Below are 23418 nucleotides of genomic sequence, written 5' to 3'. Positions count from 1 at the left end.
AAGTCAGATCTTCCATTTAAAAAAAAAATAAAATCAACAAACAGGTAAAATAGTGGTGTTGGATCCATTCTATTGAATGACTTGCAGGTTTTATGAACCCCCTCAGGGTAAATGCAGTGTCTATACTATGGACTGTGTTAAACAGAGCAGGCATAAAAACTAAATTGCTAAAAGATGCAATGGAGTGCATCATTTGAAGGTACCATGCAGAACACGAGCATCCACTATCATTTTTTTGCAAATTTCAGCTGAACTGATCGACCATACACTTGGTTAATAGGTCAGGTAGTCGAGTAACAGAAGTGTACACACATTATGGCACATTAAAGCTGCCCAGAGGGAGGGAAGCTTAAAAACTTAAAGTTGAACAGTATGACAGAGGGAACCAGGGGAAAATTGGCCAAAGGGTCTCATGTTTTGTGTCACTTTTAAAACTCAATAACTTAACTTCAGACTTGTTTTCAATTTTTTTTTTAAGGGAGCAGAAAATTCCTTAGATTTACTCTTTCACGTGTTAGCTTCATTCAGCTGTCCCTTTGGGAAAGGATTGTGTTTTGGTAACTGGTTGATTTTTGTCAATATTCAGCTGGTTTTGAACGACTCCCTATGGCACTGATGCCTGAAAAAAAAATAGATTTTTCATCTTCACTACAACATTGACTCACTATTACGGTGGAAAGGGCTACTGATCCCTGAGAGATATGTAACAGATTTGTTTTAATTAAGTGTGCAAACAAATGAAAAATTGTTCAGTTGACTGAAACACTGGAACTGGAACAATAGCAGCACTAACTTCTGTTACTTTTTTGTGCTTTAATAGATTGTGTGACACAGTAAATAGACTGGTAAGCCAAATCAGCCAGAAGTGTAAGAATTTGCACTATTTGACTGTGATGTGCACTCAAGGGGTTTTAGAATCCAAAAATGTAAGGTAAATCCATGGCTTGTTAGGATCTGTACTTTGCTTAATTATTGAATCTACTGTGTTCTATATAGTTGATATCTATAAATGGTCAAATGTAGGCATGTTGGACTGCATTGTATTTTTATTTCGTAAATTATTTGGCTTTGTGGTGGGCACATGTGAACTCCTAGGACAAGGTGCCGTCAATCCTCCCTCTCAGGCTAACGTTGCTAAACTACAAAACCCAGTGAAATAAAACGCTCAAAGGATTAGAACAATTTAGAAAGCACACCCCCATCCTTTCAAATGTGCTTTCTTTTGCGCCACGGCTATTTCTCCACACCCAGCATGGGCTCCGCTTTGTGGCTTTTAATAACTTGCCTTTCTTAGCCACTACCCCCTGAGACACATTTTTTTTTCTTCATTTCTATCTCTCCCCCTTCACTTTATTTGTGCCGCCCTGTTTCTACCTACTAGCAGCTGCAAGGAGGAGCAAGGCCTATGCGGCAGAGGCGGCCACAGCAAATTTCTTCCAGTTGCTCGATGCTCTAATCCTCCCCTTTTCTTCGCAGCTCAACCATTATATTGCAGTTTCATTGACTAGGAGGTGTTGTGTTGCAGTGGAATCAATAGCTGAGGGGATCCCAGACCAACGATTAGCTTGTCAGTCAGGCCTGTGCAGTGGGAAGGGAGGGGAATCAGTGTAAATCCTGGAATACCAGGGGCCACCAGCATAGAGTGGCAGGAATGCAGAGAGCCGTTGAGTGCTCTCCGCCACCTGTTGTGGTGTGCTGTGTGTATTAAGATTTCTGCTACTGTGGTTTAACTGCTGGCCACTGCAAGGCCAGTACCCCAGTCTGGGCAAAACATGTCACACATAAGTACAAATGTACAAGCTTTTACACTCACACAGTCATTACATCAATCCATGCCATCATGTTCCTGTCTGTGTACTTTGGATGTATACACTTAAAAAGTTGTAACCTGCAATTTGTACCTCAAGGATTTATTTCTTCTTGACCTAACCTATAAATAGTCAGATTAAATACAGTCAGTAGAAATGCCAATTCATTTGTTATGCATGTTAGCAGTTATACACCAAATGTAAACATTTATTGTTATTATAGTGCCTTAAAATGTTATATTTGGTATAGCTTATAGTAGTATATATTGTTTTAATATGTTTCAGTGGTACTGTATACATGCTTACCATGTCATAAACAAATCAAAGTTGTTTTTAGAACCCTGATGGAAGGCAAGAAAATTTACCTTTGCTCTGGCCTTAGAGCTCATGCTGTGATTTTGGTTTTCGTGCATTAAATAAGTTCTTCTGGGTCTATGATGAGACAGCTTAAGGCCTCGAGATACTTCCTCAGAAATTGAACAACAAATGGGTGTGACGACATTTAGAACTAAATTTGGCCAAAAAGAAGGTGTTTTTGAATTTGTTTCTGTAGTTTGTAACAGCTTGCTGGGTCAAACTTTTAGGAAAACTTCTTACTGGCTGCTAAAAACCTTCTTACTGCCATTGGTCCATGTCATTGTTGGGTGTGACCTAGAGCTCCACCTACCTTGAGGCCGACAGCTAATTTTGTTTACATTGTTCAGTCAGTCCAAATCATTCAGCTAGAACACATTGGCTTGAAGAGTTATTAGAGAGCTGGTGGAAATGTACCTACATCTGTACGATCGTTCGCTTAGAGACATTTTCCAAGACCATGTCATGTAATTTTTATTTGGTTTTGTTTAATAAGTCTACAAAAGGAATCAAGCCTACTGAAATACTCTCAAGTGCCCATTCACTTGAGCAATGCAGCGAAAGCCATTCACATCTGTCTAACATAAGATATGCCTCATAAGATAAAATATGTTCTCTTACGAGAGGTTCTCTCGTATTGCGTAAGCTAGCTTACGCTACGGGAAAGATTCATCTTTTCTGAGATATTGAAGCCAAAAAATTATCCTTAATTTTTGTATCCATTGTCAACGCAGTGCGGCAACTGCAGACCTTGAGCGGGCTAGCTAGCGAGTGCGGCAACTGCTGCAGCCTATAGACGAGCTTGGGCGAACTCGCATCCAATGAGAGGCATCCGTGCGCTCACTGCATTAAAGCCCGCCAACATGGGCGTGACTTGAGTGCATATAAGCGTAGTTCGTAGGCTGGAACCCTGATTTTCATCTCTTCAGCGAAGCTCTTCGCATCGCTGACCTGGAAGCCGCGTCGCCGTTCGAGGGGCATCAAGCAAGCGTGGACAGCGCTAGAAGAAGCCGGCCATCCTGCGAGCTGCGCCATCCGACAACGTATCCTTTTATTCAGCAAGCTAGTTCTCACGAACTATTCACAAAAGAGTACGAGCGTCTTTTTCAAGATGCCTCGCTCCACTTGCGCCTCATGTCGCGCCCTTCTCAGCACAGGAGACCGCCACATCATCTGCGCTCTCTGCCTGGGACTGGGGCACGCAGAGCTCGCCCTCACTGAGGGCAGATGCGATTTCTGCGTGGAGCTACCGATGTCGACCCTGCGGGCTCGACTCGAAGCGCTCAAAGCAGAAACCGCCGCGCCGCCTTACCTTCAGCCGCGCAGGAAGAAGTGCCGCTCACAAAGGTTGCCGGAAACTGTGGTTGAAGCGACTGCCTCGCCGGAGCCTCTCCCTCGAGCATCGCTTTCACCCTCCCCGCCCCCCCGGGACGCGCAGTTGCCGCCGAGCGGCCGCACTGCTGCCATCTCGGATGACGAGGCGGAGGATAAGGGCCGCTGTTCCATCATGGCTTCGGACAGCGAGGAGTGGTCAGGCTCCCAAGCCTCCTCCTCGGCCCAGGAATCCAGCAGGACCCGCGCCGGAATCGAAGGGGAGTTAACACGCCTCCTCACACAGGCCATCGACCGCCTCGGGCTCGAGTGGTCACCGCCCCCTGAGCAGGCACCCAACAGACTTGACGGCTGCTTTCTTCAAAGCCATCGCCGCTCTACACCCGCGGCCCGGGCCGCTCCCTTCCTGCCGGAATTACACACGGAGCTTGCAAAGTCGTGGAACGCTCCTTTTTCAGCCAGGTCCCATTCCCACGTCTCCACCTCTCTTGCATCGGTGGACGGCGCCACTGAGAGAGGCTACTCCTCCATCCCCCCGGTCAAGGACTCGGTAGCAGCACACCTTTGTCCGCCCTCCGCGAGATGGCGTTCCAAGCCTGTGCTCCCGTCTAAGGCCTGCAGAGCGACTTCCGCCTATGTTGGCCGCGCCTATTCCGCCGCCGGCCAAGCCGCATCTGCTCTGCACTCAATGGCCGTTTTACAGATCCTACAAGCAGAGGTGGGATGAGAAAGGCAGGCACCCAGAGGCTGTTACTGATCTACGAAGCGTGACAGACCTCGCCCTTCGCGCTACCAAAGCTGCAGCCCAAGCTCTAGGGAAGTGCATGGCCTCGCTGACTGTGACCGAGAGACACTTGTGGCTAACACTAGCTGACATGGGAGAAGCAGAGCGCTCCACGTTCCTCAACGCACCGCTCTCTCTGACCAGTCTCTTCGGCTCCGCGGTGAGTGGCATTGTTGACCGCTTCTCAGAAGTCCTCGATCATGCTCAGACAACCGCCGCAGACCGCCACCCCCCCGCGGGCCTCGATCTAAGGTAACGCTGAAACCCAAAGTCTTCCTAACTGTGTTGAACAAACGACGGCTCAGTCCCGCCGCGGCCGGACCACCGTCAAAGCTTCGCCCCCTGTCAGTCCCCTTCTCTCAGGCTACTGCAGTGGTGAATTTAGCAGCCAACAAGCCGGTGACACTGCCCACTTGCCTGCACTCAAACAGCGTTTTCACGGTGACCCAAATAAATCTTGTAAAGAGCAAACATGTCTTATGTGTAGAAAATGTGCCACCCCTACACACAAGCATAACACATCCCGTACCCCTATCAGAGCACGCTCTCATAAAGCGGTTACGAACCGCTCGAGCGTCAGAGTCAATGAAGGCGCCCACAAATGCATGCGCGCACCCATTCTCTGGCCGCTCTGTCACACGACCAGCCCTATGTGTAGAAAATGTGCCCACAATCCAGTGTTCACCTCTACACACAAGCACTGCATGTCTCGTGTCCCCACCAGAGCACGCTCACATAAAGCGGTTACGAACCGCTCGAGCGCTAGAGTCAATAAATGCGCCCACGAATACGTGTGCGCGCCCATTCTCTGCCCGCTCTGTTACACGGCCAGCAAACATTCCTCTGTGTGTAAGTCCCATGCCCATGACTATGCTTGCGCATCACGTAACAGATGTGACTATTTCCCCATTCATTCCAATCGGGAAGTCACTCACAAAACAGCCTGTTCATGCTGTCTGCGAGCAATCATGCATAAACACAATAAACACGCTCACACATTTTGTTCAGCGCTCTGTGTGCGGCAATCAGAGCGAATTGGCCATTCACCCTCTAGTGTTACGCTTCAAAGCGTGGGAAGCTATTCCAGGGATATCCAAGTGGGTGTTAAGCACAATACAACAGGGCTATTTGCTACAGTTCGATCGCCGCCCTCCTCGCTTCAGAGCGCGGCTCGAAACCACTGTGAACACGGAAGCAGCGTGCATGCTTCGTTCAGAAATAGCAAGCCTTCTGTGCAAAAGGGCCATAGAGAAAGTGCCACCCTCTCTGAGCGAGTCGGGGCTTTACAGCCGTTATTTTCTTGTTCCCAAGAAAGACGGCGGCCTCAGACCCATATTAGATCTCAGGGTTTTGAACAAGGTGCTTGCAAAAAGACTGTTCAAAATGCTTACAATCAGGAAACTCCTCGCACATGTGCGCCAGGGGGACTGGTTTATTTCTCTCGATCTGAAAGATGCATACTTTCAGATTCAGATAAATCCCGTCACAGGCCATTCTTGAGATTCGCCTGACGGCCAGGTTTATCAATACACCGTCCTTCCGTTCGGCCTGTCCTTAGCACCCCGTACTTTCACGAAGTGCATGGATGCAGCGCTCGCACCCCTGCGGAGTCAGGGTTTGCGAATTTTGAACTATTTGGACGACTGGCTGATTATGGCACAGTCACATATGGAGCTTCTGTCTCACAGAGCAGTCCTCCTCAGCCATCTGAACAGTTTGGGTCTTGCAGTCAATTGGACCAAGAGCTCACTACAGCCCAGTCAGACAATTTCCTTCCTTGGAATAGAACTAGACTCCGTGGCAATGACGGCTCGCTTATCTACACAGCGCGCGCGCCGTGTTCAGCGACTAGCCGCATCTTTTCAGATAAACAGCCTCAGGCCTCTGAAGAAATTCCAGAGAGTGCTAGGTTACATGGCCTCAGCCGCAGCAGTACTTCAGCTGGGTTTACTGCACATGCGCCTGCTTCAGCACTGGCTAAACACCCGCGCGTCTCGCCGGGCTTGGGCCACAGGCCGCCAGCCCATCAAGGTGACTCAGACCTGTATTTCAGCTCTGCAGCCCTGGACAGTGGCCGAATGGTATCAGCGGGGAGTGACAATGGGAGCTGTATCTCGCCGAAAAGTCATCTCGACAGACGCATCCAACACGGGTTGGGGCGCGGTCTGCGATGGCTCTCCGGTTTTCGGCCTATGGTCAGTTCAGGAAAAGCTCCGTCACATAAATTGTCTGGAAATGATAGCGGTCGAGTACGCGCCCGTGCGCTTTCTCCCGGTCATTCAGGGTCACCACGTCCTGGTCCATTCGGACAACAGATCTGTGGTATCCTACCTAAACCGTCAGGGCGGTGTCAGATCCAGGAACCTATTCCATCTGACGAAACACATACTGAGTTGGTCCCAGTGCCACCTGCGCTCGCTGAGGGCGACGCACGTGCCAGGCCACCTGAACGACGGCCTGGACAGACTGTCCAGAGACAATATTCCCCCAGGGGAATGGTCCCAGCACGCTCAAACAGTCCAGACGTTATGGCACCTATTCGGCAGAGCAGAGATAGACCTCTTTGCATCCAAAGAGAACTCTTACTGCCCAATATTTTTCTCGAAAAGCGAGGACGCACTGGCCCAGGACTGGCCCAGACGCCCGCTTTACGCCTTCCCTCCCGTCTCGCTATTGCCACAGGTAATGCAGAGGATCAGGGAAACGCGTCACTCAGTGCTCCTCATAGCCCCGCGTTGGGAGAATCAGACATGGTTCCCGGAGCTTACGCAGCTGTCACTGACAGCGCCGTGGCCCATCCCAGTGAGAGCAGATCTCCTCTCTCAAGCTCACGGCACAATCTGGCATCCCCACCCAGAGTGCTGGGCGCTGCATGCGTGGGTGATCAACGGCTACCCGTCGCTCTGCCAGAAGGAGTAATAAACACCATCATACACGCTAGAGCCCCTTCCACGAGAAGACTCTATGCGTCAAAATGGTCTGTGTTCTCAAAATGGTGCACCGACAGAGACCTGGACCCGCGGACATGTGGGGTGTCGTCGCTGCTCGTATTTCTACAAGAGCTGCTGGATAAGGGCAGATCCCCATCCACGCTCAAAGTGTATGTGGCGGCCGTTGCGGCATTCGCTGAACCCCTGCACAGCCAGTCATGGGGTAAAAATGAGCTGGTCATCCGCTTCCTCAGGGGAGCTAGAAGGATGAACCCCCCGCGCCCCCCATCGGTTCCTATCTGGGATCTTTCTATAGTTCTCGAAACTATGAAAGCTCCCCCTTTCGAACCACTTCAATCTGTGGATTTGAAATACCTTTCACTCAAAACCGTTTTTCTGACTGCCCTGTCATCAGTCAAACATGTGGGAGACCGTCACGTGCTGTCTGTCAGCGCTGTGTGTCTTGAGTTTGGACCAAGTGACTCCAAGGTCATTTTAAAGCCTAGACACGGCTATGTTCCCAAGGTGATCGGTACTCCTTTCAGAGCACAGGTCATTTCCCTATCGGCGCTGCCAGCACCCGATAGTGAACGCGACGCCAATCTCCTTTGCCCGGTCAGAGCACTGACATTGTATACTGCGCGCTCCGCCGCTTTCAGACGCTCTGAGCAGCTTTTCGTTTCGTTCGGAGGGCACACCAAAGGTCTCGCCGCCTCGAAACAGACACTATCTAGATGGATAGTGGATGCTATTGCTGCTGCATACACGACAAAAGACCTGCCATGCCCGTTGGGCATTAGGGCTCACTCCACTAGAGGCATGGCATCCTCGTGGGCATGGTCCAGCGGGATTTCCATTCACGACATATGTGTGGCAGCAGGATGGACTTCCCCCTCCACCTTTGTCAGATTTTACAATATGGAAGTGCCCGCTCTGCAGGCAAAACTACTAGCGGTTTAATACGCTACAGCTCCCCTGGTGAGCTGCACTGATGGGACACATTCCACACAGACCGGCACCGCCACTCTGTCGTTCCCTTCCCACTATGTGCTTATGTATTACACAATCAATGACCCGCATTCTTGCCGGCCAAATATTATTTCCCCACTCATAAGGGCTCCACCGGGTCCCCCCTTAATTCCCTGGGGCTCATACAGTGGATGCTTGGTGCGCACGGCATTGGCAATGGGTTCCCGTAGCGTAAGCTAGCTTATGCAATACGAGAGAACCTCTCATAAGAGAACGTATCGGTTACCTAACGTAACCTCGGTTCTCTCTAGATGAGCGGACATGCTCGCGCCACAAGCGACTTTTCGCTTCAGTCAATGAAAACCAGGGTTCCAGCCTACGAACTACGCTTATATGCACTCAAGTCACGCCCATTTTGGCGGGCTTTGATGCAGTGAGCACGCGGACGCCTCTCATTGGATGCGAGTTCGCCCAAGCTCGTCTATAGGCTGCAGCAGTTGCCGCAGAGCAACCTATGAGCTCGCTAGCTAGCCCGCTCAAGGTCTGCAGTTGCCGCACTGTGTTGACAATGGATACAAAAATTAAGGATAATTTTTTGGCTTCAATATCTCAGAAAAGATTAATCTTTCCCGTAGCGTAAGCTAGCTTGCGCAATACTCGTTCCCTCATCTAGAGAGAACCGAGGTTACGTTAGGTAACCGATACATTTTTCTTTTAAATTGTTTTATTACTACTTGTACTGCACTTTGGCATACACTTGTTGTTTTAAATGTGACCTTTATTCTGCACATTAACACTTGTATACACCCATCATGCATATAGCATGTTAGCGTCATTAATTCAGAACTTAAACAAGACAAATAAAAAAAATTATATTTCATATAGTATATTTCTTTAAATTATTGAGTGGTTAAAACAACTTTTACTCACCCAAACATATTTTACCCCTTAACGAAGGAAGAAGAAGAACTTCCCCAGAAGTATATCAGGGCTTTTAGTCTTATTACAATATGGAGTGAAGAAAAAGTAACTCTACTCTGTTTTTTTTGTAAGCCAGAAGTACAGTTAATATAGCACAAACAAATTAGTGCCCTTTCAAAAATATTTGGGCACTATCCCGGAGTGTACACACAGTTCCCCTTCTGTCACTCACTTGACATTGTGTCGATTGTAGTGACACAAGGGGCTTCTTTCGGGAGCCTTGGATACCTCTGAATTTGAAAAAGGCCAATGCCAATTTGGCGAACAGAATTTGCATGTCCTGTCCCCGGACATACGGGTATAAAATGCAGGGATCATGCATCTGTTCAGTCAGATTCTTCTTCGGAGCCGAGCGGTTGTGTGTGTTCAGCGAGCTGAAAATCTCACTTCTGTTCCACTCACCTCTAAAAGAGAGCTTTCCTATTGGATCTACAGCGCATTGCCAGCGGCTTTCTCCCTTCTCTGCATGCCAGTGCAGTCCATGCCCCTGGGCACTTAGACAGTTTTCTAAAAGAGCAAACAACTCCTCTAAAAGAGTATTATTTTCTCGCATTGGCTTCGAACGTCTTTTTAAAGACACGTCTTTATCAAGATGCCCTTCCGCCTTTGCGCTGTTCCTGTATGCGACAGATATCTTTTCGCTTGTGATGGCCATAGGCGCGGCCTTGTTTGTCTGGGTCGCGATCACACCGAGGCTAGCGTTTATGGATGGTTCATGCACTCATTGCGAGAACCTGACCATGTCATCGTTGTGGTCGCGGCTTTCCTTTCTCATGGGAAACGCCACTCCAGCCGCCCCAGCCTTGCTCCTTCTTCCCACGGGATTGAGGACGAACTGGCTGGTGATGGAGGCGATTTGGGTAGTACAGCGGGTGCGGATTTGCCGGATAAATCCCCACGAACCACCCGCCCCCAGGAGCGGAGGACTCAGCTGGGCTGCCACCTTCGGGCTTGCCCACCCAGTCCAAGGCTGATGTGCAGGTATCCGATAAGCTTGGAGGGCACCTTTTACTGCCTGGAACCGACCTCCTTACGTGTCTGCTCTCACTTCAACTACTCCTTATTCGTCCACACTCACTACAAGAAACCAACAGGAAGTGGACCCCCCCCCCCCCCATCTCATGAACCTCCTCAAGGACCAGAGAGGCCCCCAAGTGTTCGGTGGAGGGCTGGGAGGAGAATCCTTGGTTTCTGTTTTTTCATTTGCTAAAGACAGGCAGCTAAAGTGGCTCCTGTTTGCAAATTGGTGTTCTTCCAGATCTGAAGACACGCAGAGGTGTCCCCCTCCACCTTAAAGGTATATGTAGCCACTATAGTGGCCCACCATGATGTGGTGGACGGTAAGTCCATAGGAAAGCAAGACCTGATTATCAGGTTTCTAAGAGGTGCCCAGAGGTTGATCCTTCCCAGGCCTTCGCCAATTTGGCATTGGCCTATTTCATATTCAGAGGTATCCGAGGCTCCCGAAAGAAGCCCCTTGTGTCACTACAATTGACACATCTCGTTCCCTCCATCAGGGAATGGGGATTACACTAGTAACCTAGACATTCTTCATCAATATGACATCACTTGATATTTGGAGGATTCATACTGTGCAGACAAAGACAACATATACTGTAACAATTTGCCCAATGTGTATATTCCTTGTGGTAGTTAATGTAAAGGTGAAATGTGTCATTTTTGTGCCTCAAGCAGCACCAAATGAAATTGCAAACTAATGACTGTTTTCAGATAGGCCACGCAATTATTCCCAAGCACAACTCACACCATTGAGTCAATATTCCAAATTTGTTACACTTTTCAGGGGAATCAACCTACAAATGGCTTACATAGTCATCTCTGCAGTTAAGTTTGGATATGGGAAATTATTTAAAAACATTTAAATAATTACAGACTTCACCTTTAAATTGGGTTTTTAAGTAAAAGGGATATTTGTTATATGCATTTCTTTCTACATTTTTATGGAAACCATATCAGGTCATAAAATAACTTGGTTATCATTCATTTATTGTTTATTTTTATTCATTTTTGTGTTGTTTTGTTCATATAATCCATATGGTCACAGACATGTTTTGCTGAGTTAGATCAGTTTAAACACCACAGTCTTTATGCTGGATTATCCTCTTAGTGTGCAAATTAGTCTGGACAGTAGCATGGCTCCTTCCTTCACATGAGATCGGTGTCACTGACAGTGTAAGTGAATCTACTTATGTATGTTCTTTTCTGCCACTTTTCTACTCCTTTAAATTGATACACTATGCTACTGAAAGTTGAACTTCCTCTTAAAAAAGCAACCCCCAACAAACACCCCTGTGGTCACAAATATTACACATAAAAAAATAAAAATAAAAAAAAAACGTAAAAAAATATAATGATCATTTATAATTAAAACTAAACTACTATCTCCACAGCCCCTCCCCGAGAGTCCCCCAAAACACTAAGCACATGCCCATTTCCTATCAAACAAATTCCGACCCCCCAACTTTCTGCTTGACCCCTCCTCGAAAGCAGCAACCAGCCCCATCTCCACATACCACCCATGAAATGAAGGTGCTCCATTTCACTTCCATCCCTTTAAAATAACTTGCCTGCCAATCATAATGCTGGTTAGAACCCAAATTTTCATGTGTTTATCTCCCAAATTTATGACGACCCATTGCCCAATATGAAATTTGAGTGCCCAAAACGTCACACGTAAAACTCTAAATCTTCAACAAAAATGTTTGGATCTTGACACACCCCCAAAAAACATGGGTTTTTTTCTCCATCTTATGACTGGCATCATCAGCAGGTGGGTATGTCTTTAAGACCAAGCCTATACAATCTAGAGGGGGGTCCAATAGAATCTATGTAAGATCTTGAATTGCATAAGGCACACCCTTGCATCACTGGATGAAGATTTAAAAAAATTTAGAATCCTAGCACACACTTCCTCCTCCAGTGCCAAGTTTTAATCTTTCTCCCATAATCTCTTGATAGAAGATAAAGCACCAACCCCCAGACTCTGAATTAGCAGGGAGTAATACACTGATGCCTCATGACCTTTTCCAAAAGCAGTAAGTGGAATCTTTTCAAAAGTTCTCAACACTCCACTCTCATATAGGTTACCGAGTGTAGTAACCCCCACTCACAATCCACTCTGACCAGCAGAAAGGGGACTTATTAATACATAATTTAGGGTTCAGCCATATGCTTGAGGCAACATTTAAATAAATGTCTGACTTAAACACTCTGGACACATTTGTCCATACCGAGTGCAAATGTGAGATAATGGGGTGTAACTTACAACAGGGAGGGGCGCCCTCAGTTGGAAGCGACCAATGAGCCAAATTTCTGAGACTGAATGCATAATAATAAAAAAAAAATAATTTGGGCTAGGCCTAGCAACTTATTAAAATGTAATCTAGGATGCTTTTTTGAAGGACTTCACTATACTATCAAATTGCTTGAAATAAGAAAGGGGGACATCCACAGGGAGAGATTGTAACAGGTAGTTAAATTTTGGAATACAATTAAGTTTAATAACATTAACCTTCCCAATCTTAGATAAATGTAATGAAGCCGACCTGCCCACATCAACAAAATGTTTTATTAAGGGGTCAAAATTAACTAAATAAATCAGACAAATTTGATGGCAATAAAATGCCCAAATACTTAATGCCCTGTTTGGGCCACTGGAAGGCGCATGGCTGGAAAGCCATTACTAGGCAGTATGCTGACAGAGTAAAGTTTTGGATTTAGACCAATTGACTCTGTATCCTGAGAATTTAGAAAAGGAATTCATAATTCCATGGAGGCAAGGCATAGATCTAATGGGGTCGGAGATGAATAATAAAATATCATCTGCGTAAAGCAAAATCTTATGTGCCACACCTGGAAAGTGATCTTCCCTTCTTATCGCGTCTGCTAATGGTTCCAGACAGAACAATAATGGAGAAAGAGGGTAACCCTGCCAGATGCCCCTATTCAGATTAAAATATTCTGAAATGAATCCATTTGTTTGTACCGCCACTATTAAAGTAACTTAATCCATCCAATAAAAGTAGTTCCAAACCCATATATTTCCAAAATCTAAAAATATAATCCCATTCTACCATATCAAATGCGTTTTCAGTGTAACATGAGATGTCCGCATCTGGACTCTGATAATTTGTGACTGACCACATAATATTGATGAAATGCCTAATGTTACCAGAAGAGCTGTGGCCCCGAATAAACCCCACCTGATCTATATGTATAAGAGTTGACATAACTTTACTTAATCGGTTAGCCAGAATTTTTTGACAATATTTTTACATCTTGCTGGATCAGGGAAATTGTACAGTTACTCTTACACTCGCTTGGATCTTTGTACTTTATAAGAATCAGACTGATCCGGTCTTGTGTCGTAGTTGGAGGAAGCTTTCCATTCCATAATGATTCCGTATAAACTTCTAACAAACGTGGAGCAAATTCTGTAGCATAAGATCTAAAACATTCAGTAGAAAAGCATCTGAACTCGGAGCCTTGCCTGTAGGCAAAGCCTTAATTACCTCGCCATGCTCCTCTAAGGTTATCTCAGAATCAAGATATTTTTTTTTGCTTAGTCATCAATTTAGGGTGTTCTAATAGTTCCACAAAGTTATAAAACTCCACCTACAACGACAAAATACTATCATATCTTTATTTCAATCGGGTCAATTCTCTGAGGCCATCAGATGACATTTGGTGCGTCATCTCTGAATCTGCACTTTTAATATTCCCTTCCAACTCCATAAGTTCTCATGCTTTGGATTTTTTTGGTGAATGAGACATACTGTATGATCCGACTCCTAGGAGCTGCCTTAAGTGCCGCCCAAGCAGAGGATACTGAGGACCAGTTGGTATCCATATAGACATTGTTTTAAGCCTTTAGCATTTATTGTAATACAGGATTTTGCAAAAGGGATACATTAAAGTGCCAACTATATGAAAAATTTTTCTCCATATGTGGTAACACCTCTAAACAACAACAGATTAAATGAAGGCATACACACTTTTGCTTCACTATGATCAAGGACTGAATCCATCAAAAGATTAAAGTCTCCTCCCAATATTATATCATGAGGGGTGCCAGCGGCTTGCAACATACCTTCGAGATTTATAAAAATGCACCGATCATCAGCTTTAGGTGTGTAAATATTAGCCAAAATCAACATTTGCCCCTGAATTTCTGCTACAACAATGACTCTTCCTAATTTACCTTTAATTTGTTTGAGACATTTGAATTATTTATTTATCAATGTAATGACTCCCCTGCTCATACTTGACTTGAGCACTAAAGAAAACATGTCCAACCCTTATCTTCCAAAATGTTTCAGCTTCCTACTGGGAAAGATGTGTTTCATGACGAAACACTATATAATATATCTTACTTTTAAAAAACTGCATCATCATGTCCCGGCCTTGCCCTCCTCCTTGTAACACTCCTCCCTCCTTTCCTTCAGGAGGGAGTGTACACCCCCCCTTGCCTGATGTACACCCCCCCCTTGCCCTTCCAGACCTGGGAGGGAGAGAAGGGGAGGGAAAGCAACAAAAAAAAAGAGAGGAAAAGGCCAATACAGAGTGACAGCGGGAGAGAGAGGGGAGAGAGAAAAAATATGTACTCGCCCGGTTCTTTGATATGCCGTAGCCTGGTCCTCAGTCACTCCTCAACCCTCTAGTGGATAACAGCCACTCCTCCCCGAGTGGATTGGATGCAGTCCTCTCGCCCCTGGTGGAGGGAACACCCCGCCACCTTTTGGTGGATGGTAGGGGTCTCCTCAGTCCATGGCATCAGTTCTCCCACTCCAGGCGGTCGGAAGTGAGCCCCTCCCCGCTCGCGGATGCCGGTCTTCTCTTCAATCCCGCCCCATTTTAGTGGCCAGAAGGGGTCTCCTCCGTCACTGGCAGCGGCCCGACCTCTGCAGGCAGTCAGTAAGTAGCTCCTCCTCCCCTCGTGGTCGGCAGTCATTTCGCTGCTTTCAGGAGGCGTTGTGGTGTTCCTCCACAAAAACAAACTCCAGCCTCTAAGTGGAACCAGCACAAAAAGAAACAAAAAAGACACCCAGTTTCCTCAGACAGTCAAGTGAATGTTCAGTGAGTCAGGCCTACTTGGCTGCATAGAGAGTATCACACAATGGCGTACTCATTAAATTTACTTTATAAAGGAAATCGCTTGCTGTGGGCATGTAAATATTTGCCATCCTTAGTATCTTTTCTCAATTTGGCTGGTGACATCAGTGCAAAAGTGACCTTCCGTTGATGTAAGAGTTTCCTGCATTTCTTGAATCAATCACATTTCTCTCTTGTTGAATTCGGAAAGTCTGGGAACAAGAAAATTGTGTGGTTCTTTCAAGAAAGGATTCCTTTACTCCTCACCTCGCATAACACAAGATCTTTATCGGATGAACTCAGAAATTTGGCTAGAATTGATCGGGGCCTGTCTCCCTCCACGGATCTCCAAGCCTGAACTCTGTAAGATCACTCGATTTCCATTTTATGGCCTGATATGTTGAGCAGACTCGGGAATAGCCCTCTGGGAATTTCACCATATCTCTGCCTTCTTCATCCTCAGGAATTCAACAATTTGGACATTGTTTCACCGGTTACGATTCTCAAGGTATACCTACTTTTCCCAAACAATCATCAAGTCTGTCTTTGTTGCTACCAGATTAGCAGCTAATTTTCTCTCTGATTACTACAGATTATTGATCCATTTCTTAACATCTGACACTCAGTGAATTTCGTCTCAATGGTTGAGGTATTACAGCAAGATCCTCCAATTCAGCAACGTCTTTCGCCAGAATTTTCAACACGTTCAACAGTTGACGCTGAATCTCTTTCACCGCACTTTCCTAATTGAGTCCCAGGCTTCCGGACTGTTGTTCAGGGGCCTCAACTTGAGCACATCATTGTCTTTTAATGTCCCCAGAGCCTGAGGATTTTGAATTCTTTGACATAATGTCTTCCTAAAACAGTTAAGAATCAGAGTGTATTGAATCTAACGGTCTATGACATAAAAAGTATTAAAACATGCAAAGTGGACAGAGTTTGCCATTCACATGTCCGACCCTTGCATGGCGCTACGTGATTCCCCTGTTTTAAACTCTTAATCTTCACCCTGTTCCTCACTCAATGCTATCTTCTGACATCAAAACATTTTAGTACAGTGAATGACATTTTAACATTTGCATTACATAAACAACTGCAATTACAATCTTGTTTGAGCAGGGAAAGAAATAGAATACAAATAGTGTAGATAACATTAAATTGAAAACAGGGTTAAAGAATGAGTAGTGTTTTCATTTCCAACCTATCTAATGCAACATAGCTATGGATTGAGGGATAAATTAGGTGTATGCCTGGCTGAACAGATACATTTTTAGTCAAGATTTAAACTGAGAGAGTGTGTGTCTGAGTTCCAAATACTGCTAGGAAGACTATTCCATAATTTAGGTGCCAAAAATTAGGTCACTTAAGTACTTTGGAGCTAGACCATTCAAAGCTTTGTAAGTAATTAACAGAATTTTTTAATTAATACGAAACTTAACAGGTAGCCAATGTAACAGACAAAATGGGGGTGATATGATCATATTTGGTTCTAGTTAGCACTCTCACTGCTGCATTTTTAACCAACTGAAGTTTATATATTAAACATGCAGGATATCCACCTAGTAATGCATTACAAAAATCTAGTCTTGACATCATGAACGCATTTTGACGAGGTGGAGGGTGTTGGCGGTCTGTGACAGAGCACAGCCGGCACTGAATCAGCTGATCAGTAGGAGAGCGAGATAAGGGGTAGCCAGAGATGCCAATTCAAGAGAGAGACACAAGCGGCTATGCTGCATGTTTGTTTATATTGGTTTTAAGTTTACCATGAAACTTTATGTTTACTGTTCAGCTGGTTCCTGCCTCCACCTTGCCTGTCCTATATGTGTTACACTGGTGCCGAAACCTGGGAGAATTGGAGGAAATACATATTTTCTGTGACAACACGTTTTTCTGAACTTTTTGGCATACTGAGTATTTGAAAAAACTCTGGAAGATTATTAGAGAAGCTATCTTTAGTAGTTGAAAGAATAGTTCTCCCTGAACAATAACATTGCATACATTGAGTTACCTTTGCTAAGCGCAGCATACAAGAGACAAGGTAATGATCTGATAAATTACCATTCTGTGGCTGCATTTCTAAATTATCAACATCAATTCCATATGACAAAATTAGATCTAGTGCATGATTTTGGCAATGGGTTGGACCTATCACGTGATAGAGAGTTGCACTTGCAATGCAAAGGACTGTGGTATGAGTACTGAAGACCACACAAGTCAACACATGAGCCAAAAGTGTCAGAAGTACCACAAAATTATGTAATTGTTTCAGCAATTGTGTTTTACATCTCACATCAGTTTTAGTGACACTCTTGGTTATGTTTAGGGTAAGGAGGTAGGTTTAGTTGATTTAAAACTTAATAGTGCATTAACCTTAAAAATGTGATCTGTTTGATGAACATTTTTTCTTGCTTTTAGCACCACATAGTGGACCTTTCTTCTCAGAACTTCCGCAATATGTGTAATGTATCATATAATATCATTTTGCAAACATTTTCTCACAGTCACATACTTTTCATGAGATCAGGCTGGACACCTCACTGTTTGTATCAGTCCATTTGTCTGTGTTTACAGTGTTATAGAGCAGCTGCCAGTCTTTGTGATTTTCAGTAGCAGACAAAATTTTATTAAATATCTGGCCATCTTGAGTTTAAAATGTAAATAGCTCAATTTAAATTGTTGTTCATAAAATATTAGTATAAAAGCAATATCACACTTTCAATTGTGTTGCCAATCCTTCAGTTCTACTGAATAACAGCACTATTGTGATTACCTGTGGTACTCGGCCGGCAACCTTGTGTCTACCACAGAATCACAGAAGAGTATATATTCAGTGTAACAAAACTTTTGCTCTTGTTTTATTTTGCTTAAATAGTTTAAGTCAGGTCTAGTAGTTAAAACATGAATTAAGTATTTACCTATGAAAATTTGTCTGCTTGGTTTGCTTCAGTTTCCCTCAAAATAGTTTGAATCCGGGACCGGAAATTTGGCAAGACTTTATTCAGTGCTGTTTAGCTTGTCTCTTCTGCTATGTGTGTCCTTAAAACTCATGATGATTTCAAAGTCCCATCTGACAGTATATCCAGCCATTTGATGGCTGGAATTAATGAGTGAGGACCTGCAGTGGGTTGAGAGGTAGCGGAGGCACATGGAACAATGAGGCCTGTTGCTTGTAAACACTTGAAGCTGCTGTCATTAGTGAAGGTCTGATGCAGGGCCAGCGTGGGCTCAGCACAGAGAGGTCCAGGCAGGAAGTGTTGGACAGCTGCTGCCAAGCTGTCATCAGGAGGCCAGACTGCTGAGGTGGAGTGGGTTGGGAAGGGGGGGCTGAGGGCACCATTGCAGGAGCTATTCGAGACAATGGCAGAATGGAGTGTACTAATGATTAGTATGTGTGTATCAGAAGGAGTGTGTGTATGAGAGAATGATTATTTATTTTGTTAGTGGATATATCAAAGTACTTTTAAATTAATAGTTCACCCAAAAATTTAAATTCTCTTTTCTTTGACTCACCCTCATGCCATCCCAGATGTGTATGACTTTCTTTATTCTGTAGATTACAAACAAAGATTTTTGGAAGAATATTTCAGCTCTGTAGGTCCACTCAATGCAAGTGAATAGGTGTCAAAATTTTGAAGCAGCAAAAAGCACATATAACCATCATAAAAGTAATCCATACGTCTTCTGAAGCTAAATGCTAGAGGTTTATAAGAACAATATCATTATTCAAAACGTTTTTATCTATTAATCTTCGCTTCCGGCAATCTGTGTTATACGCATTCATAAGGGTAGAGATTACGGAGACTCTCGCGTGATGTTAGTGTAACGGCACCCAGCTGGTACGTGATAGCTGTGCAGTGTGTAAACCTCACTCTCTTGGCCTTAAGAGATGTACTAGCAACCGGGGCTAGAGCCATTTCTTTTCTAGCCTTGCTAGCACGTCCGACTCTCATGCCAGGGATCACCGGTTCGAATCCCACTCAGGGTGGGTCGAGTAGGACCAGTGACATAAGTGAGTTGGCAAGTTCATGCGAGAAATGATGCATGAAATATGGAAGCGCAGTGTTGTTTACAATAGCGGAGGAGGAATGTTACAGAGAGGCTGCATTGGTTTTGCTATAGATTTGAATTTGTATCTGTTTATTTTTCAGGAGATTGACCAGATTATATTTGCAATAAGTGTCAAGATGACGCCGGTGTGTGCGGCTTTCTGTCTGCTGCCTAATCTGTCCAATTTGTTTGCCGTTATGTTCCTTATATCTTTGTTAATACAAAATACTACTTCTGTGTTGGTGTACAATCATCAAACACTTTTCAACATTCAAAGCATTTAGGAAGAGCTGCTTGTATCAGAACTGAGAGGACCACATTTCTACTCTCCCCCGCTTCTGTCGAATTTACCTGTGTGTGTGTGTGTGTGTGTGTGCCAATTGCCCTGTGCTCTTCCTCAAAAGAAATGCCACAGACAATGAGGAAATCGGGGAGGGATACTGGCCAAGCTGAAGACATGCCCAGCATTACTGTCGGGAATGTTTTCCCGGTCAGGTCTTCTGCCATGTGGATGGGAGTAAAATTGCTTTTCATACCGACACTCATTGGAATCGCTGTTTCGGTGGATTCGGCCCATTGTCCTGGATTCGTCCAGCGATTTTTTCCTCCACCAGTCACCTTGTTTTCGCAGATGGGGAGTGAATCTACAAAATCTTCACCCACTGCGCCACACATCACAGCAGGACAGTGACTCTTTGTTGGAATACGACTCTGATTAATGTGCGATCGATGGTTAATTAGACATTCATGTTGAAAGACTATCATTTCACGTGGCCTAGATGTTTTATTTGTAACTGAGACTTGGATGAATGTTGGAGATATAAGCCCTTTTTCAGAACTGGTACCCCCAGATTATGCTTACTTAAATGCTCCTCGGACTATAGGACGGGGTGGTGGACTGGCATCCATTTTTAGAAGTAATTTTAGTTGTTGTATTTTAAAAACTGAGTTTATACGAGTTTTGAACTGCAAGTATTTTTGTGGACCTGGTGAACCCTGTGGTGTGTGCGGTGGTGTACCGGCCTCCTAAATTTAGCAGGGAATTTATTGATGAATTTACAGAATTTTTAGGGTGTATTGTCCCCAATTATGATAGAATACTGCTTGTTGGGGATTTTAATATTCATGTATGCTGTCCAATGAATCCTCTGGCTAAATGTTTTTTAAGTCTCACTGACTCTCTTGGATTTGACCTAGTGGTGAAAGGTTTTATACAGATTTGTGGGCACACATTGGATCTTGTCTTGTTGCTCAGTTTGTCTATATATGATATTGAAATATGCTAATTACTTTGCTAATAAGCATGCACCTGGTTTTTTTTCTGTTCCTCAGAAAACTGTGAAATCCTATATTCACATTCAATGTTCTTGCATACTTAGCTCTACTACAAAGGGAGATTTCACAGCTACATACTAAGAGGAATTACAATCCCTTGAGTTTGATGATCTTTTACATCACTAAAGCGTTGAGGAGCATGTTAATGCATTTAACTCCACCTACACTAAGATCTTGAACTCTGTTACTCCTTTGAGGGCGAAACATGCTAAATCAAATTCAGACCCTTGGTTGATCGATGCATCCACTCTTTAAGATGAATATGCAGAAGAGCAGAATGTAAATGGAAGGAAAGACTTCAGGTGTCATATTTCATCTTAAAAGGTTCATTATCTAAGTTCCAGAAAGTGGTAAAAGCCGCAAGGACAAAATATTTATTTGCTGTAGTTGCTAATAACTGTCATAGACCTAGAGTGCTTTTTCCGCTATAAGTTCTTTCATAAATCTCTCTGTAAATATGTCTCCTGATATGCCCACAATCATACTGTATGTGACCACTTTCTTAACCTTAAAATCAGATCACACATTCAGCCCCCTGTGGGTGATCCATCGTTTTTACCTATATATTCTGCTGGTCTATGTCAATTTGAACCATTTAATTTTCTACTTTTACAGAGTTTGTTGAACTATTGAAGACCACTACCTCTCCCCAGGACATTATTCCAACACCTTTTCTGAAAAGAACTATAGATATTGTTGGGCTTAGCATATTGTCCGTAATTAATAAATGTTTGGCTACAGGGACATTACCAGAGTATTTTAAACATGCAGTAGTGCAGCCTCTCCTTAAAAAACCCAACCTTGATATGACTGTTCTTCGCAATTTTAGACCTACAATATTGTGCTCTATAAATAAACTTTAATTTAATTGAACTGAATTTCAAAATGGTGCTTACGTGTGCTTATCCTGGATGCCTCAATCTACAGAAAACTTTGGATTATGTCTGTGGGTATCATTGGAAGAGGAAATACTAACTTTTCACAGATTCCCTATCAATGATTCTGAGCGACTGAAGCTATGGCTGCTCGCTGACACACAATTTTCCAAAAATGTATAAAGCGTGTTTTTTTATCGAATTTGTGCATGATTTTTTGGAGCAGTAAGGCCTATAGCAGTAAGTGCACATGCTTTGACTTGTTACACAGTGTCACTCATATAGGTGTTGAACTCAAGTTTCTTTCTACGCTTCTCTTACTGTCTCTATCAATAAAGTGGACAAAAGGCTAATAAATAAATAAAAATCGATGTATTGTAATTGTTAGATACCGTTTACAGCATGGTTACAATTTTGGGCTATGACATAGAAAGCTGTGTAGGTGTGTCCTGTTTGTTTTATGTCCTCAATATATTGGGACAGAGCTAAGCTAGTCCATTAAGAGTCATTATGGAAAGCTCTGGGAGAATGTTGGAGGTTCTAAGGGGAAAACCTCCTCAAGAGGAAAAACATACCAGTGTGTTAAGTTATTAAGCCCCACTTTGAGCAGTGTGTGTGAAACAAACTCCCACAAGGGTGGGTGAGAATCCCTTAACTCACATTACCCCTCCCCAGAGCTTTGTCTCTTTCCCAGGACTAGGTTAGAGGGGTCACCCTCTTCATGTGGATAGGTCCTTTAGCCCAATTACGCTGCTACAGTGCTCAATTAACCACAATCCCTTCTTTTCAAGGTGATGTTTGAAAGGACTTTACATTTTTTAAGGTCTAAAGAAAGAAGGGGGACCTCCAAAGTGAGATGAAATTAGGCATATAAACAGAGGCTCAACCTAAATCATTGTCTGTGAAGTACTTGCTGTTCTCAAATATTCATACACTTCTCTGGCTCTTTATCTCTTTATCTCCCTCACTTTAAGTCTAGAAGATTACCTGGAATTTTTTCATATTTTAAAAATGTATGGTGTTTGGTGGTATTTGCCACTGTCCTTGAGGTTTTTATTTACTGGTACATGTCAGTGCACTTAACAAGTGTCAAATTAATGATTGGGAGATGATGAAAAGGTTGTATACATTCATTCATAAATTCCTGCTTCTGGTTTGTGATGTGAAAGTCATAGATCTAGATTCATCTAGGTAGGACTGTATACCCAAGCAGGGTCACATTCTGTCATTAGGAGCTCAATTATCCTTGTTTGTAACAGCAGTGTGGAGTGAGGTAGAAAATGTATGGTTGTTAAACAGCAAGAGGGCTATAGCTGCTGGCAGAATTCCCACCAGACCCCTGAACAGGGCCTGGCACATGCATGCAGGGTAAAAGTCCCAGGCCTCAACCCTGGAAGCCTTAACTGCACACATTCCCTGACCATTCTTTTGATTTGTATTTAGGATTGTCCACTTTGATGGAAACTGTATGCTTGCTGTGTGGTATGAGACCTATGGTGAGGAACCAAGTTCACTGTCTACACAAACAAGGTTTAAAAACTTTGGGTTCTGTCAGAGATTATTTAGCAGAGATTGGCCACTTCTATTAAAAGGAATGGGAGAAATTGAAAACCCTCAACAAAGGAGCTCTGAGCGCCAAACGGTCAACGGATGTAGAAAGGAAGTCCCGCCTTACTGTTAAAAGAGCCAATCACCTTTTAGATACAGACATCACCTGTCAATCAACTCTTTGTATTTTAGCATTTTTTTGCTTAATCTGAGGTAAAGAACATTATTTTATGATGCCAGTATTGTCAGATTTTATTGCTGAATTAAAATATGTTCTTTGATCGTAATCTTGACCAGCTGTTTCCTGGATACAATCCACTGTGGAAGAGAACTTTAGGAAG

Source organism: Xyrauchen texanus, chromosome 29 (assembly GCF_025860055.1).
Source record: "Xyrauchen texanus isolate HMW12.3.18 chromosome 29, RBS_HiC_50CHRs, whole genome shotgun sequence".
Lineage (NCBI taxonomy): Eukaryota > Metazoa > Chordata > Actinopteri > Cypriniformes > Catostomidae > Xyrauchen > Xyrauchen texanus.
Note: the sequence above shows the minus strand (reverse complement) of the source record.